Source organism: Centruroides vittatus, unplaced genomic scaffold (genome assembly GCF_030686945.1).
Source record: "Centruroides vittatus isolate TY-2023 unplaced genomic scaffold, ASM3068694v2 scaffold_2569, whole genome shotgun sequence".
Taxonomy (NCBI): domain Eukaryota; kingdom Metazoa; phylum Arthropoda; class Arachnida; order Scorpiones; family Buthidae; genus Centruroides; species Centruroides vittatus.
Genome location: NW_027122690.1, coordinates 1,302,082 through 1,319,509, shown reverse-complemented (window position 1 = coordinate 1,319,509; position 17,428 = coordinate 1,302,082). Strand labels below are relative to the sequence as shown.

The 17,428-nt window shown below is 28.5% G+C and overlaps 1 protein-coding gene across 1 annotated transcript in view; it reads right to left on the bottom strand.

Moving 5' to 3' along the window:
• The window catches only part of LOC136987697 (myocardin-related transcription factor A-like), a 107,629-nt gene extending 91,166 nt beyond the window's left edge, over positions 1–16,463 (bottom strand). Inside the window, exon 1 of the mRNA XM_067285456.1 lies at positions 16,318–16,463. The gene's annotated coding sequence lies outside the window, so the exon portion shown is untranslated. The remainder of the gene's footprint in view (positions 1–16,317) is intronic.
• Between the last annotated feature and the right edge of the window lie 965 nt (positions 16,464–17,428).

Below are 17,428 nucleotides of genomic sequence, written 5' to 3'. Positions count from 1 at the left end.
ATAATTTTTTTTGAGAAACTTTTTCCTTAACTAAAATTTTATATTTTAAATACCTTACTTTAAAAATAAGTGTGTTTTTGTCATGAAAAAAATTAATAAATACATTGCTTAGTACAGATTGTTATCTATTATCAAGCTTTTTGTATAATTCACATTGTAGTATCTTAACAAAACCATGTACAATCAGAGGGAGTTTGAGATTAAATTTATTTCATACCTGTTCAGTTTCTGTTTAGTCTACTGAAGTGTGTTATTCTATATACAGTAGAGTCTCTGTAATCTGACATATATCGGACTAGTGAGTGTTGGATTACAGCAGATTTTCAGATTACTGGATTTTGTGCCTATGTATTTACTGTATAATAAAAAGAAATGTACTTAATTCACAGGTTAGTATATAATATTAATCATGATTGTGATTGTTCTGTTGCCCACAGATGCAACAAACAACTGACAGTATATACTTACATCAGCCTTTCTTTTTCACTTACATCAATGTGGTAATAAAAAAATTTCATGTGCATTGCCCTGTGGAGTGTTGGATTACTGGATGTGTCAGACTGACAAGTGACACTATAGAGACTTTACTATACTTACACATTGTAAAAATTAATAAATTACATAAAAAATACTATGTACAGATTGAACTTAAGATCATCTATGTACTGTACAAAAATTATCTTAAGATAATTTTAAAATGTATAATATATCTTATACTTTTTTAAAATAAGTAACCTATATAATCTATTCTGTAGGCAGAATTTGGTTCACTTTCTATAATACTTTGCTAGTTTCTTGATTTCAAGGAAATTATGTTTTACTTTCTGCATTTTCAACTATGAGCAAATAAGTGAACAAGCAAAAAAACAAACATGCACATACACAAACAAACAGTTGATTAGTTCAATGAATGATACATACTGTATATACATCATTGGACTGTTGTACAGTACATCAATTATATATATATTGAAAAATCAGCACTTTGTCATTAAAATTTTTAGAATAATACATTTATCATTAAACTTATTGACTGTCTTCAAATTGTTATTTAACTATAATTACAACTGATTTAATATTTTAAAAGTAATAAATTAAAACAATTTCTTAAATTTTTTAAGATTATGGCATAATAACTATGCCATCGTGTACAAAGCAATAGTAGAATTAAACTTTTTATAAATATTTAAGATTTTTACAGATAAATCTTTTATCTTCTAAATTACAGTAAAATCTGCTTATTGTAATTATGATAATCATCTTCAGATGTTTAATGTTATCAGAATTAACAAGTTCTAAACCAACAAAAAATTGTATTGTGAGTTTTTAATGAAGATGTTCAACAGTCACCAATAGTTGTTGCCCACAGTCTTTAAGCACAAAAGTTTCGCCTGTTGGTGTCTAGCAAAACTAGTTGGTCACTGGTCACATGCAGCAGTATGAATAGTCAATCACTGATCGTCAAGTACTGTTACTTTTGGTGTTAATTTTTGTGCTTTTAAATATAGACACAAAAATGCATTTTCCATACCAATAACAGGTTCACAGTCAGGCCCAAAACGAGGTAGTCGAGCATTGTGTTGGTGAGGGACAAGACACCACCGTCCACGAAAAATTTCTGGAAAATTGCTCACCCAAATTTGATCCAAGTCCCCAGAGGGTAGGTCAATGCCTTAATTGCCTCATCCAGCCAACACTAGCTTTAATAGTTGTCACTAACAAAATGAATAGTGACAAATAAGAAGGGTTAATTGTTGATCTAGTGATAGTAATCTGCCACCAGCCATTCATAGTGTAAATTTATCTTAACTGTCATAAATAGTGATTGAGAAGGGGAGAGAGTATTGAATTGGTCTTGGAAGGTACTCTCAAATTATTGTTCTATCATGTTCTACAAAACCATATTACATGTCAAACACAAATTTAATAGAGCTTGGAGCTTCATTTGTGAATAAGATATTCAACAAACTTCTAATGAATTTAGACATAAGAATGTTGAATTAAACAGTAGAGAAGATACTTGACAATACTAATAATAATAATAATTGAAAGTTTGTTTAACTAAAACACATATATTTAAATGTTAGCAAAAACTATTTGAACACGAATTGAGCTCATTCTACAAAAAAATAAAAATGTAATGTTCAAAATAAAAATACATATTTTGTTCATTGGGTTATTAAGTATTAATCCCTTCAATTTTAAATTAATTAACCAAACCATTTTTTCAAAAAGTATTTAAACAATAATAATAATAAAAAGATCACGAGATCACATGCAAAATAACATTTAATATTTTATTGGGTCTGCCTCGATCTTATTACAGCTTTTAAGCATCTTGGCACTGTCAAAATTAATTCACTGAAGTTTTCTGAAGTTATTTTACCCCAGCTAATTTTAATGGCTTCTTTATGTTTCATCTTTATTAGTTGACACCCTTTCCTCCACCAGCATTTTCAACTTTGCCAATAAATTTTCAATAGGGTTTAAATTTGGGCAATTTGCAAACCCTTAAACTTTAAAATTTCTTTATTTTGTTTGGCTTGATGGCATGTGGCATTATCATCCTGAAAAACATCACCACTAATGTAATCTTTGATTGTTGGAATCAGAAACGATTCTAAAATTTCCTCATATACTTCTGCTATTACAGCCTCATTACGAATACATATATTTCCAGATCCAATAGCTGGCATGTTGCCTCAATCATTAAACTTGTTGGAAACATACAGTTTGTATTCAGACAGTCTTCCTTAAATTTCTCATCTAGGACATCTCTAATTTTTCCTGCATCCTCACCACACCTAATGTATATATGACTCATCTGAAAAAATAACCTTTTTCCATTCTTCTACAGTCTAATTTTCATGCTATCTTGACCATGTTAAACTTATTTTTGTTTCTTGGTCAGAAAGGGTTTTCTTTTGGCTTTGCAAATAAAAAATCCCATGTCATTCAATCTATTTCTTACCGTTCTCTCACAGACATTTGTTTTATCTTTTTCCATTCCACATTTAATTGTTTAGAAAACATTTTTTGGTGTTTTAAGTTTTTTTTTTTTTTCAATCTTGATCTTGAGCCTTGTTGGTTTTTAGGGAAATTGCTTCTGACACAATTTTTTTGTCTTCTGTGTCGTTAAACTTTTTCCAAGTGTAATTTATAGTTCTTAATGACACACCAACACACAATACAACTTTTGTTTAGTTTTTTCCATCTTGTAGTAGCATTATAATTTATTTTCTCACATCATTAATAAATGCTTTGATTGTGGCCAAAGACAGATAAAATATCGTTGTTTTCTTAGAAAATGACAAACACACCTCTTAAAGTTAATGGTTTCTTCCATTCAAATTAGAATGCTAAAATCAATAAATTTAGAAGAGTGTTCAAATATTTTCTTTCAACTTCCTGTATGTTCAAAAACTTTTTTCCAGTACTATTTTATGTAAAAATTCTTTTTTGAGAAAATGGTTTAGTTTATTCATTTGAAATTAAAGTAATTAACACTTGATAAATAGACATTCTGTTCATTGGGTTTTGTTTTAAACATTACATTTCTATTTTCTTGTAAAACAAGTTCAAAGTAAACTACTTTTATTTTCTTATATCATGTTCAAATACTTTTTGCCAACGCTTGTATTATTTTTGTTAAATTTTTTGTTCTGTACTGTGGACTTAAAATCTGCTGTTTCATTTAACAATATTTGCCTATGTTATTCTTGTTATGCATGCTATAAGTTGCCATCCCTTAATCTAGAACAATTTTGTGATTTACCTATACTTTTAAAAGGAATGACCACAGATTAAACAAACAGAGACAGAAAAGAAAGAATATATACTGTAAATAAAATAAAGTGCAAAATATAAATAGAACATTTATTACGTCTACTGACTAGCTTCTTCATTAAAAACTGTCCAGACTTATTGGCCTGGCCATCCCTGTAATTCACTACATATAAAATTATTTTCATAAAACAAACTTGCAAATACAATGTATTTAATAACAAGCATTTATTTATTGTGACATTGTTACAATGCTAGGCTGCAATTTTTAATATTTTTAATTTATTTAAGTTAACAAATATATGCTCTCCACCCCAAATTAGTAGTGGCCTGTTCCAGTACATCATACTTTTCCTTTAGCAATCGAGTTGTGCTGTTCATTTGAACAACTCCTTTCAGGGAAAATTTTTAAATTAAAATAACATGACTGCTGGTTTGCATCGGAAGTTTGCATATAGTTAACAGGGCCTCCTGCTCTTAAACTCTCCATATCTGGTCTTGTCTTTCATCTATCTAACTCTGAGGTTAAGGAAAGAGGGACAGATGATGGAAATTTATAGGTCTACAGTTTTTTTCAAATTGCAGACCAATAATAAATATAAAATACTTCCATGATAAAATGCAAAACATGAAAAAAAAATGATACCATCAATAATAATGTGTTTTGATGATAATCTGTGGATGGTATTCAGTGAATCTATGAATGTCATTTGCTGCTCTCATTATATCATGATTCTCCCATTCCATTGTTTATCTGGGTTTCTAGAGCCTTCGTAGCAGGTGTGTGTGTGTGTCCTGAATCCACTGCTACCATCACCATACTGTCACATTGTTATGATTCTAATTCAAGCCAACAGATCTACACAATGATCCTGCTTCTTGTATCTTCTCTTGAACTTGCTCAGTAGGTCATAGATCAGGTGGATCATCAAGCATCCTCATCAGCTAATAAATTCAACATAATAATAGTAATCAGATTTATAAGGAGCATTACTCACTTGCTTTATAAGCTCTGGAACAATTGTACATTTATTGATGCTGATTTTGTAATTTGTGTGCCTGGTCAGGAGATATTTGTACACTACAAATTATGATTCTGGACTACTTTCTTCAGTGCATTAATTTTAATTTTTGTTAGTATGTACATACTGCAAAAACTAAAATGACAGTATTAGAGTGAGATGGCTTTTTCTGTAAGATAAATGTACTAAATATTGATTGCAAAATTTGTCAAATACTATTTATAATTCATTGCTTATTAAAAATTCTGATTAAAATTAAATAACATTTATATCTGCTTCAACATGGAAGTTACAACATAGAAGAATTATAAATATACTCTGTATATATTGTAACTTTAATATGACAGTTGTAAAACATAAAATTAACTGTCTTTAGTGCTAAAGATCACAGCTGAATCAAATGACGCTTTTGCTTTTAAAAGATTTAAATCAACACTTTTGATAATTAAGTGCTTGCAATTAAAATCTTGTTAAAGCAAAAGTGTGTTGTTTGATTCAGCTAAAGATCACCTTTAGCACTAAAGACAGTTATTTTACATTCAATAATATATGTTGATGTGAGTCACTTAGTTTACTATAAAGTAATATAGAATTTAAGTTAATCTATAAGGAATAGGAAATACCTCAAGACTGGAATGAGTTGTTCATAATACCTATTTTCAAAAGAAAGAAAGAGGAATAAAGGAGAGGAATTATGATAATATTATGAAAATTATGGAAGTAGCTCTCTCTCTCACATCAACAAGTTACAAAATATTATCCAATATTATCTTCAACTAATTAAGGCAATATTACAAAAAAAAAAACTCATTAGAAGATATCAAGCTGGATTTAGGAAAAATCACAAAACAAACATTTACATATGGCAAGGAGAAAGAAGGAGGATAAATATGGTAAAGAGGTTCACAACTTATTTATAGACTTTAAGAAACCCTACAATGCTCAAAATACTCCACAGACTATCTTTCACAGGGTAATCTATGGAGCATTTTCAGTAACTTTGGGATCCCAAGAAGGCTAATTAATATGACAAAATTATGTATGGAAATAATAAAGCTTGAACACAAACTTGATGCCAAATTACATAAACAACACATTAAACAACTGTTTTTCAGCATTAAAATGACAGTTGATTAAAAGCTTTTATATAAACATAAAATGCATACACAAGTACTTTCAATGATGTATTATAGTCTTCTTCGGGCAAAATTTTTGTATAACAGAATATCAAACAAAAATTTTACATTAAGAGAACACAAATTTAAAAATTTTTCTCTCATGCACATAAATATGTAAACTTTTAGTAATTTTTAAAGTTTTGATTAAATAAAAAGGAACACAAATTACTAAAAGTATGACATAAAATTTGCTAAAAATATAAATTGACATAAAATGGAAATAAGGAAAAGATTAATTATCTTTTAAAAATTATAAGAACTAAAATAATTTTAAATTTAACTCTTCACTTATTACAATAGCAACAAATAAAATTTTCAGTAATTTGAAAAGCAACACCCAAAAGATATGCAAAGTCAAGGATAGATTTATTATAGGAATCCATTGTTATGTAAGAGCATTCCCAGATAAATATGGTTCTGTGGTTCATATAGTGTTTTATTAATGACACCTCCAACCACAGAGGATCATAATTTTGTTCCAACACATTCTTAGTAAATTCTGTAAAGCATCCATTGCTTAAAATGTTATCTTGGTGTTCCACCGTAGTTAATAAGCTTTCTGGTAGTGACTCCTATGTAATATAGCTTCAAACTTGCCTGTGAATGATGTAACGAGATCATATAAATACCAAATCTTTCTAAGAGCAAATACTTATCAATCATTACAGAATATACTGCATAAGGATTATTGCAGTATGATTAAAAAGGTGAGACTGTATTTTTTGAAAATACAAACAATATGTAATGAATTAGGTCCTAAATAAGGGATAGAAAATTGCATAAACACAATTTTTTTTAGTGGATAGCAAGAGCAAATCTTTGAACTAAAGAACTAATGTAATTAAATTTGGTACATGAGTATCCTGCCCTGCTCACTGCCATAGCAATAAAATATAGTTTCTTCTGTATCAAAAGTTGGAAGAATAGATACAAGTGAGCTCTAAGTATAAGGAGCAGATATAGTTGTATTTATATAACAAGGTAACTGAAAAGATGTAGCAGGAATGAAATAAGAGGTTAAGTTGAATTTATGATAAACAGTACAAGATATTCCCCCTACAAATTCTATTAATGTAAATTAGGAAAGCAATTTCTTTTTCTATCTTTTTTTGTCTTCCATAGTGAAAGCTATAGATGAGTAAACAGTAACTAACTAAGAAATGCAGTAACTCCTCTCTTGAATGTCCCAAACCAGTAAGCTTTCAGCCGTATAGAGGAACAGATAACATTGTGAAAAGGGAAGTGAATACCTTAAATTCTATATTCCTCATAATTAATTCAGCCAATATGGCAGTTAAAGGAGAACCTATAGAAACACCTTGTATTTTTTATTAAAACAAAAAATTGTTTTCTGTTACCAACATGAAAGCTCAGGTATATATAGTATTTTAGAAACTTTAAAAATTACAAAAATTTCATTATGTATTAATGCATGTGAGAGAAAAATTTTTAAACTTGTGTTCCTTAAATTTCAAAATTTTTGTTTGATATTATACAGAAATTTTGCTTGATCAAAAATGATAATACAGTAGAATCTCATTTTAACTGATTTCTTGAAATAACAGATTTTTTCCCAGGTACCACCAAATTAATTTAATTTTACCTTCTAGTAGATCCATTACCCAGAACAACTGATTTTTTCCACCCAAAATCTATTGTAAACTTCATTTTTTTAATGTTTAGTTAATATTTAAGTGTTTCTGAAAATGTGTAACTGTTGATGATGCACTTTTACATTTGGGATATGTAAAATTGAAGAATTGTAAAAAGAGTGTCAGCTAGCTGATACAAATGAGGTGAAGTCACCTAGTAAACACTCAGTTGCTAGTCCAAGTATAGTGCTGAAATTTAGCAAGGCCATAGAGTATTTCCAAGTTGTGCAAACCTTCCTGACAGGTTTCAGCATAAACAAACAGGCTGTACTGTGCATAACATTGCTAATATCAAGCAATGCTGTATTCAATAGATAAAAAAGTGGCATTGAAAGAAACCAAGACGGACGAACCTTTGTAACAAATCACAAAGTCAAGCAAAGCACTAATGAGCATATGTAATTTGCCTCTTTTTATGCTTCCAGTAAGTACAGTTTTCATCAGCTTTGTCGTACACACGTATGGAATAATATACAATCATATACAGCATAATATAAATTACAAACATACATGTTTCAATAGAATAAAGAATAGAAATCTCAAGAGACTGGACAATTTCAAGAACTAGTATTTCTTATATATAAGGGGATAAAAAATGGAAATTTTTTCAAACAAGGGATATTTTCCTGGGTGTGCAGGAAATCCATTATTCGCAATATAACAAATTCTTGGAACAACAAATGATTTTTGGCAGCCTAAGCAATTTGTTAAAATGAGATTCTTCTGTACATCATAAAAAGTACTTGCATATGTATTTATGCTTATATAAAAACTTTTAACACCATTTATTTAATGTTGTCACAGTTGTTTAATGTGTTATTCATGCATGAAAAATACAAAAAAATTCTCTACAATGAAAAACATCTGAACTATTTATCATTAGCACTGGCGTTAAACAAGGGGATGCCTATTCCTCTTACTATTTAATTCTGCACAGGAAAGAGAACTAAAGAGGCTGCAGAAAAACTAAGCTTTAAATATCAATCAAAATACAGTAAAATTTAACACATTGGAATGTCAAAGACAAACTAATGGAAGAAGCATACATATTAATGATTTGATTTTCAAATGAACAAACTCATTTAAATACTAGGACACACTTTATTTAATAGCAAAAAATCACATTAGGAAAGAAATTTGAGCCAGAATCCAATTTATATACAGAGTGACCCAGAACACCCATAAACCTCTCTTAAAATGAAGAGGAGTTTCATCAAAATGCCTAAAAATTTTGATATAGTAAATCAGGTATGCTCTATCAAATGATGATATTTTCAATTTCCAGTATTGGCTGGAAATGCACTATCCACACCAAAAGTCATTTTTTAAATGGAACATGATATTTTTAAAATTTAGATTCTAATTAAATGTAAAAATATGAGATAATATAGTCTTTTTTTCTCTGAAAATGTCTCCATTGACCATAAAATAATCTTAAAAGCATGATATACTTTTTTTGAAAAAAACCTTATTACAAGTCATTTCTTTGACATTTTTCAGCTGGTTGAATATTCAATGTCAAAAAATGTAAACATTATGTTTTTGATTATATTTTCATTTGAAATAAGTTCTTATTTTCAGTTACATGCCTATCAAAGGTGTTATAATGATCTATATAGTCGTATAATATAAAGTTCTTTGAACAACAAATTCTTTTTCAAGCAGAGTAGATGCTTGCATTGGCAAGAACAATGCTCAACTTGAATACTGTGTTTTGATTGAAAAAGTTAAAATTGGCACCAAATAGATTATGCCAGAAGAATTTACATGAACAAAAATATGTAGCAGAAGTAACAATTTCTGTTAGTTCAGCATCAATTATGTATGATTATTGTGCTAACATTTTTATTGTTTTGCCTACATTGATGGTACATTAATTAAAATATCTTGTAATGAAAGATATTTTATTTTTTACAATATCATTTTTTGCAATGCATAACACTTTCAAGATCACTTTATGGTCAATCAAGGTATTTTCAGAAAAAAAATGTTTTGAGACAAAATTGGTATTTTTTAATTTAGATTTTGAATTTAAACTAAAAAAAAAAAAAAACATGTTTCATTTTAAAAGTTTGACTTCCTATCTTTACAGCCCATTTCTAGCCAATTCTGAAAGTTTAAAATATTGCCATTTGATAAAGCATACCAAATTTACTTATAAATGAACAAAGCTCAATTCCCTTCATATTAAAAAAGGTGGTCTGGTTCACTGTATAAAAATACCCACATGAAACTAAGATTTAAACTTTCTACAAATTGCCAAATTTTTCTAAAAATTTTTCCTGACATGACAAAGGCAAAAATTCCATTCAAAAACTGTCCACTTAATTTGAAAAAGTCCATAATCACATCTTTTTTCCTTATCATCAGAGAAGTGTAGCCACTAAGATGCTTTTTAAAGGTGACATTTGGACGGTGCCTAGTTCAGGCTATGCACAGGATGATCCATTACATCCCAGACATATTTTTAAGCTAAACTGATGTACAATATAGAAAGTTGCATGCAGCAGGCATATCCATTTTTGTTGGCACTTTCCTGGTCTTTCCTACCTAATGGCATATCAAAATTTATCCAATGTCTTACAACAGAAATGAATCCATTTTCTTTATTCTTTGAAAACAAACTAACAGAATTCCTTTGCAATACTAAAACACATTTCTCATGAATTTACTAACAGACAAAACTTATTTGAACTTTTTGGCAGATGAGATAAAGAGTGATATCAAATAATAAAATTTTTCTTAGACTCAGGTGTAATGTGATATACCCAAGTTTTGTCTCCAGTAACTAATTCCTCTAAACCAGTGGTTCTTAACCTGGGGTGCAAGAGAAATTTCAAAAATTTTTTGTTTAAAATAGCTAATGTGCATATGGAAATGAAATTTGAAAAACTAGACTTAGAACAGTTCTGGTGTAAACAGTTAGAAGCTTATTCACAACTGGCAAAAGCAGCACTAGACACACACTTACCATTTGCCACCACCTACCATTGTGAAATGGGATTCTCAGCACTTTTGCACATCAAAACAAAAGCCAGAAATCACTTAAATGCATCTGATGACTTAAGCGTGGCTCTTTCAAAAAAAGAGCCTCGTTTTAATAGAATTATTATGAATAAACAACAACCACCATAGCCATTAAAATTTAAATATTGCTTTTTATGTTATATAGTAATATATATTGTAAATAAACATGGCATTTGTTTATGCAATAAATGTTTTTTCTTAAATAAAAAATATACACACATTTTTTAAGGGGGGTGCAAGAGCTTATTTTCAGATTCAAGGGGGTGCTGACCACTAAAAAGGTTAAGAACCACTGCTCTAAACAATTTTTTTCATTGTGGCACTGAAATAAATGTTACAAACTGAAGAGAGGAGGACAGCCATGGCATCATGGATTTCAATGAACTTTCACGTTGTGAATGTACATTGAAAATAACTGATCCATGTTTCAGTGTTTTGTCCAATCGGCTTTAATTTTCAAGATAATGTTTAAAATTAGAACTTTTGTAGGTCTATTAGTATAAGTTATCAGGTGAAAAACAATAATTGCAACAGCATAATCAATAAATCTCATGGCTTCTACTCTTGAGGTTGAAGACTTGAATCTATGCAGTACTACTTTCTCATTTTTCCCCCTTCTCCTGAATTTTCATTATTTTAATATGGTGATACATAAATGATACAAGATGTGTGTTTCATTTTACTGTATTAAAAAAAAAACTGAATTACAACCAGAAATAAACCTTTTCATCAATTCTTTACCTTTTTTAAAGAAAATTTCACATTAATTTTAGACATAGTATACCTTAGATATGCTGTATTTTAAAATTCTTGAATTTCATACTATCATTTATTTAAGTTATATTACAAGTAAAAAATAAATTTATTTAATTTTTTTTTAATTTAATTTTATTTTCTACATTTACAGTAATAAAAAAGCCCACACATGTGCACTATATCTTAAATCTCTAAGATAGTATTGATTATTTCTTGTGATCTGTCAAGACAAATTTTTCAGAAGAAAACACAAATATGAAATTTCAAGTATATATGCATTTCTTCTAGAATTTGATACTAAAATTTAGCCATAATCAATATCCTTAAAATGGACATTGGGAATACACGTAATTCCTTGCAGGTCAATATCCTTAACATTGTCTGGCAGTACAACACAATGCTAAAGATAAATTAATGGCACACAGATAAATAATCATAATTAATATGATGACGTAGCACTTATGGTAATTGTGAATACTTAAAAACACATAACCAGATCTATAAATTTGTGTGTGTAACACTTAAATGTTATTGACCAATTTAGTATGTTTTGCTTAATACTGAATCATATTAGTAATTTAAGAGCTGAAAACAAAGGATCACAAAAATAAAAAGTATGCCAAACTGTTATACAAAGTACCAATGAATACCATAAAAACTTTTTAGTAGCAAGAGAAATTATGCTTAACTAATGCAAGTATTTTTGGTCATTTTAAAAGACCTAGGTAATAAAATCAAATACAATGAAATATAGCATATAAGATGATTAAAAAACACTATAAATTCAAAAAAATCAAGCACACAAAATACAAAAAACTGAAGTTAAAATAAAATGACAAATTTAAAAAGATATTTTTCTATATGGTACAGTTCTGTGGGGTCCATAGACCTCTTTCTGCTCTGAGAGTACTAAGAGGCCTAGGATGTAAGTTTATATTGTGTATTAACAGTTTATTTAGGTCTTGTCAACGTGCACCATGATAGGGCACACTAAATGTTTTGTGTTAATGCTGTAGTGTACTGAACACTTGAAGTTATGTATGTGAACAATCTGCTAAGTGTATTCAGAGTTTAGTGTCATTAATACATACTTTAACTGTGTTTTATATAATGGAAATGTTGTATGGTAAGAACAATTTCTAAAATTTAAGTTCAATTTAGTGAAATAAGTTTCAAGTGTTAAACCTACTCTAACCAAAACCATTTTATTTTATTTTATTGAATTTATCATCATAATTTTCTGATCAATCCAGGGCCACAAGAATTTCTGCAGCAGTGGAAAAAAAAATTTAAAAGTTTGGATACATACAGTATAGTTAGCTTAAATAATAAATCCAAAATAACTATATTTTAGAGTTCAGTGTCCATTTCTAGGCATTGGAGATGGAAAAACTATCCTTAGAGTTGATGCAAGAACTCTTCTTGATATAAGTAGTGTTACCACCCGTCCAGTTTTCACCCGGACAGTCCGAGAATTGACTCACTGTCCGGATGAACTATTAATTTTGTCCGGGAACTTCTAGAAATTGTAAAATTACAATGAAACAAAGTTCTTGCAAATATTCTTATAAACTTATACCATTTGAATAACAAAAGACCTCACACTCACTGAAACTTATCTGCCATTCCACCACGTTACTCTGTTTATGCTGACATGTGACGCAAAACCTGCCTCTCGACCCTTTTTTTATTTTTGCTTGTACATTACTCCTATGCAAGTCCCCAGTCCCTAACTGTAACTGATTTAGAACCAGCATGCACATTATTCTTCATTGTAAAATGACATTGCGCATGCATCAGGAACTTCTGTTTGAACAAACCTGACTTACTGTCTGGGTCAGCGATTTTGTAAAGGTGGCAACACTAGATATAAGTGTTATCCTTGAATTGAAATAAGACAAGAAACAAACTAATTGCACTAACTCTAAGATGTCTTTGCAGTTTTTGTCAGATCTTACAGTGCTTAAGAAGAAATTCCTCAACATATAGAAACATTGTTCCATCTTAATGGATGGGTATAAACTCAAACTTTAAGATCATGATATATTCTTCATTCATCAGAATGAAGTCCTGCATTTTTTTGTAATACTTCAACAGAATTTTTGTCTGTGTGGGCATAAGGATGTAAGAAATTTTTCCAGGAGATACCATACATTGGGGAATTACATTAGGTTTGCTTGTTTGAGTTTTTGCTCTAAAACATAAAATACAGAAAGATTTAGAGATTATGAATCATAATGCTGCCTATAATTTACAAAATATTTTTTTAATGATGAAATCAAAATGTTTAATTTATTTTATTTATAACTTAACACAAAAGTATTCTAAACAATTTTGAGCTCAGTCTAACAATCTATAAAAGATTCTAAAAGTTTTTTCACAAAATACAAAGAATTAGGAAGGTTTAAAAATGTTGATGGTCTTTCCGTAAGTAGTTTCTAGAAGTGTTTATTCTTATCTCTTAGTCACTAGAAATGCAATTATTTTCAAATAAAGAATTTGGATAGTGTTTTTAATAGCTACATAAAAAAATCAGGTTTCTAATCTTCCTTTTGAATTAACAAATTAAAAACATTTTTGTAGCTAATAAACATCAAAGAGATTATATATATATTTTTTATTTTAATCATAAATCAACAAACATTCAAATAGAATTTTAAAAAATATTTCATAATAAGATACATTTTAGTTAATGCTTACAGTGAATAATTTAAATACCTATTTTTTTTTTATATATTAAAAAGCTATATCTTTCAATTATCTGCAAACCATTTTCTAATTTTTAAAACAATTAATAATCATCTTTCATCTTCGCAGAGAATTTTTCATAATTAATATTTGTATTATATATATTATATGCTTACATTATATATTTAACATATTACATTCACATGACATTAATATAATTAATGTCAAGCATATACTTTAATATTTAATTACATATTAATACAAACCTAAATAAAATATTAATGAAATGCTTTCATTGCAGATTATAAATAATCTTGTAAATAATAAATTTTCAAACTGAATGACTGAATTCATCTAAAAATATGCCTGAACTAATAAATTATTAGCTGATGATTTGACAGATTAATTCAATGTACATCAATGTCAATGCTCTTAAATGCATTTACATTTAATTCTTTAGCATAATTATTCTCACCATTTATAATAATTTCTGTATTAAAGTGCAATTTCGATACGGAAATCACTTCAATAACAAACGACAAATTACTGGTAACTTTCTTTGCAATTAAACTTATTTATTAAACTGAAATGCTTTCAAACCATACAATCAGACCATCTTCAACCAAAAAAAAAAAAATTGAAATTAAATAGAACATCTATAAAATTGAACAATTTAAATTATCTGAATTTAATGTAATGCTTTTACACTTTAAATTCCCAAGTGCTTATAATTGCTATTAATTACATCAAAATATTAGTTATAAAAAAATTCTCAACAATGAAAAATAAGCATTCAAACAAATTCTTTTCACAAAAATTATTCAATCATTTAACTGATTATTATATAAAAAAAGAGAACAAATACCAAAACCTTAAAATCAGTCCATCATTAACTATTTATAAGTCTATTATTTAAGTCAATTTCTTGTTAATCTTGAATTAATCTCTAAGATTAGACTATCACATAAAACAAAATCTTTAACTACCAGTAACAAATATTAACAAAAAGTCCAAATGTTTTCGGCCTTCACCAAGGCCTGCATCAAGTTTTTTAACGAATTCCAAATTGGAACATTAAAACGATAATATTCAAAAAAACAATTTTAAATTTCGAACATGTAACATAAATCAAATTCAACAACTAGACGTTAGAACGGCTAAAACTCGTAAACATACAATTTTAAGATGTACCAGTACAGAATGAATGAATATAGGGTAAATTTGCCCAAATTTTTCATAAAGGTACCTCCATGCACACGATATCATATTGAAATCTTTAAAATTAATACACTTGTTGCTCAGGCTGGCTTTATATATTTCTAAAGCCTCCAGGCTATGAATACAGTCTATTTGCTAGGCCCGCCTATCAAACAGACCGTACTCGTACCTCCATTAATTCGGAAAGGAGATACTTATCACAATTTAGGAATATAATCAAAACTTTCAGAAGTATAGTATATCTAACATGAAAGTAACATTTGATATCAAATCAAATAATTTAGACATTAAAGGTACAAATTTGGCATCTAGAAAATTAACATTACGCGTATACACATACGGTTAAATTAAAACTGCCATTGATATAATTAATTACTTTATCAAAGAATTAACACACAAGAGCAATTGTTACCTGTGTTTCCTCTTAATAATTGACTTCTTTCATATACGAATAATCTAACTTCGTATCAAATCAGATTTAAAATAATGAAATCAATAGTTTATCATTAATTCAATCGAAAGAAATCAATAACAGTACAGTTTCACTTCTAATCTAAATAAACCTGGCTTAAATATTACATTTTATTAACATTACACGTTTCTTCGAAGGCATAAAAGTGTAAGAAATTGTCAATCAGTTCAAGTGGATCCACTTCGAATCAGTGACCTTCAATTTTGACAGTTTTCACCACGTAATGTTTCGCGGGTAAATAAGATTATCATTCGCCACATCGACGCTAAATCTATTTTAAATCTTTATTTACTTCTATGCCGATATTATCGGACGTTAAAATAATAAATGACTTAATTCCTAATCGATTAAAAACAACTTCACGTTAGCAGAAGACACCCATCCTAGCATGTTAGGCTTAGATACAAGGTTGTTTTTAACATATAAACGGCGTTTAAATCGATATTAACGAGCTTTAATTGACATATTCGTAGATTTTACTTCATATTTAACCGTTAATGACAAGTAAGTGATTTACTTACGGTATTTTTTTAGGTAAATTCACCCTAATCGGAAACATTTTGTGACCGCTTCGGACATCAGCGGTCACAAAACTAAGTCCCGCACTCCCGGATGTACACTATGCATATAGGTCACGTGTTCAGAAAACTATACACTTTTTGAAAGAGATATTTCGCAATTCTTTCTTCGCTCCCGTAAACCGATGTTCTCTTTTATTTTTCATTTACTATATAATGCGATATTTATTAAATTTATTTATTTAGTCCTATATTACGTATTACGTATGCCAGTCTTATTCGGTGCGGGATTGAAATCGAAGGCGAAAGGAAACTGAAACCAGTCGAAAAACCACTAAAAAAAAAGAAAATCTTTTTAAAGTGTATAAATTTAAATAGCCTTGAATTTAATAAATTTAAACGAACGGCGTGATAAAAATACAATGCAAATTTATTAATCATGAGCAAGCGAGAATTTCACTCCACTTGTGTAGACTACAATTATTTTATAAAATAGATTTCGGCCTTTTAAATAATTCAATCGCGCGGAATGACTAATGCCGAATTATTTAACTAATTGTTTAAATTGTCAATCACAAATCTCCGATAAAAAATAAAATAAAATAACTTATCATTATTTGTTTTCGGTTATCGAATTTTTTAATTGATAACGAGTGATAATAAAACTATCGGAATTTTCTCTCTCCCTCTCGTGTTTATCAATTATTAAACCAATTTAAAGTAATATTTTTCACTTTATCTAATTTAGGTTACGATGCAATTATAATAATTAATCGATTAATTATATTTGGCTTATAACCATTTAATCCATTAAAAATCATTTTATTAATGTACGGTTTTAACAACAGATGGCACAATGTGTGATTTATTAATTGAATTTTTTTCGTAATATATTGGATATCGATGCTTTTTATAACGTTATATTTATTTTAAAAAAATATAAAGAAAAATATTTAAAAATTTTTTTAAATTAAATAATAAATATTTTTTAATTATTATTTATTCAAAAATCTTTTTTTATGCAACAGTCTATGTATTTTTAACGTACTGTACCGGTACATACATATATATTATATATTCAAAGAAATCATAACTCGTTTCTACACTCCTTTTT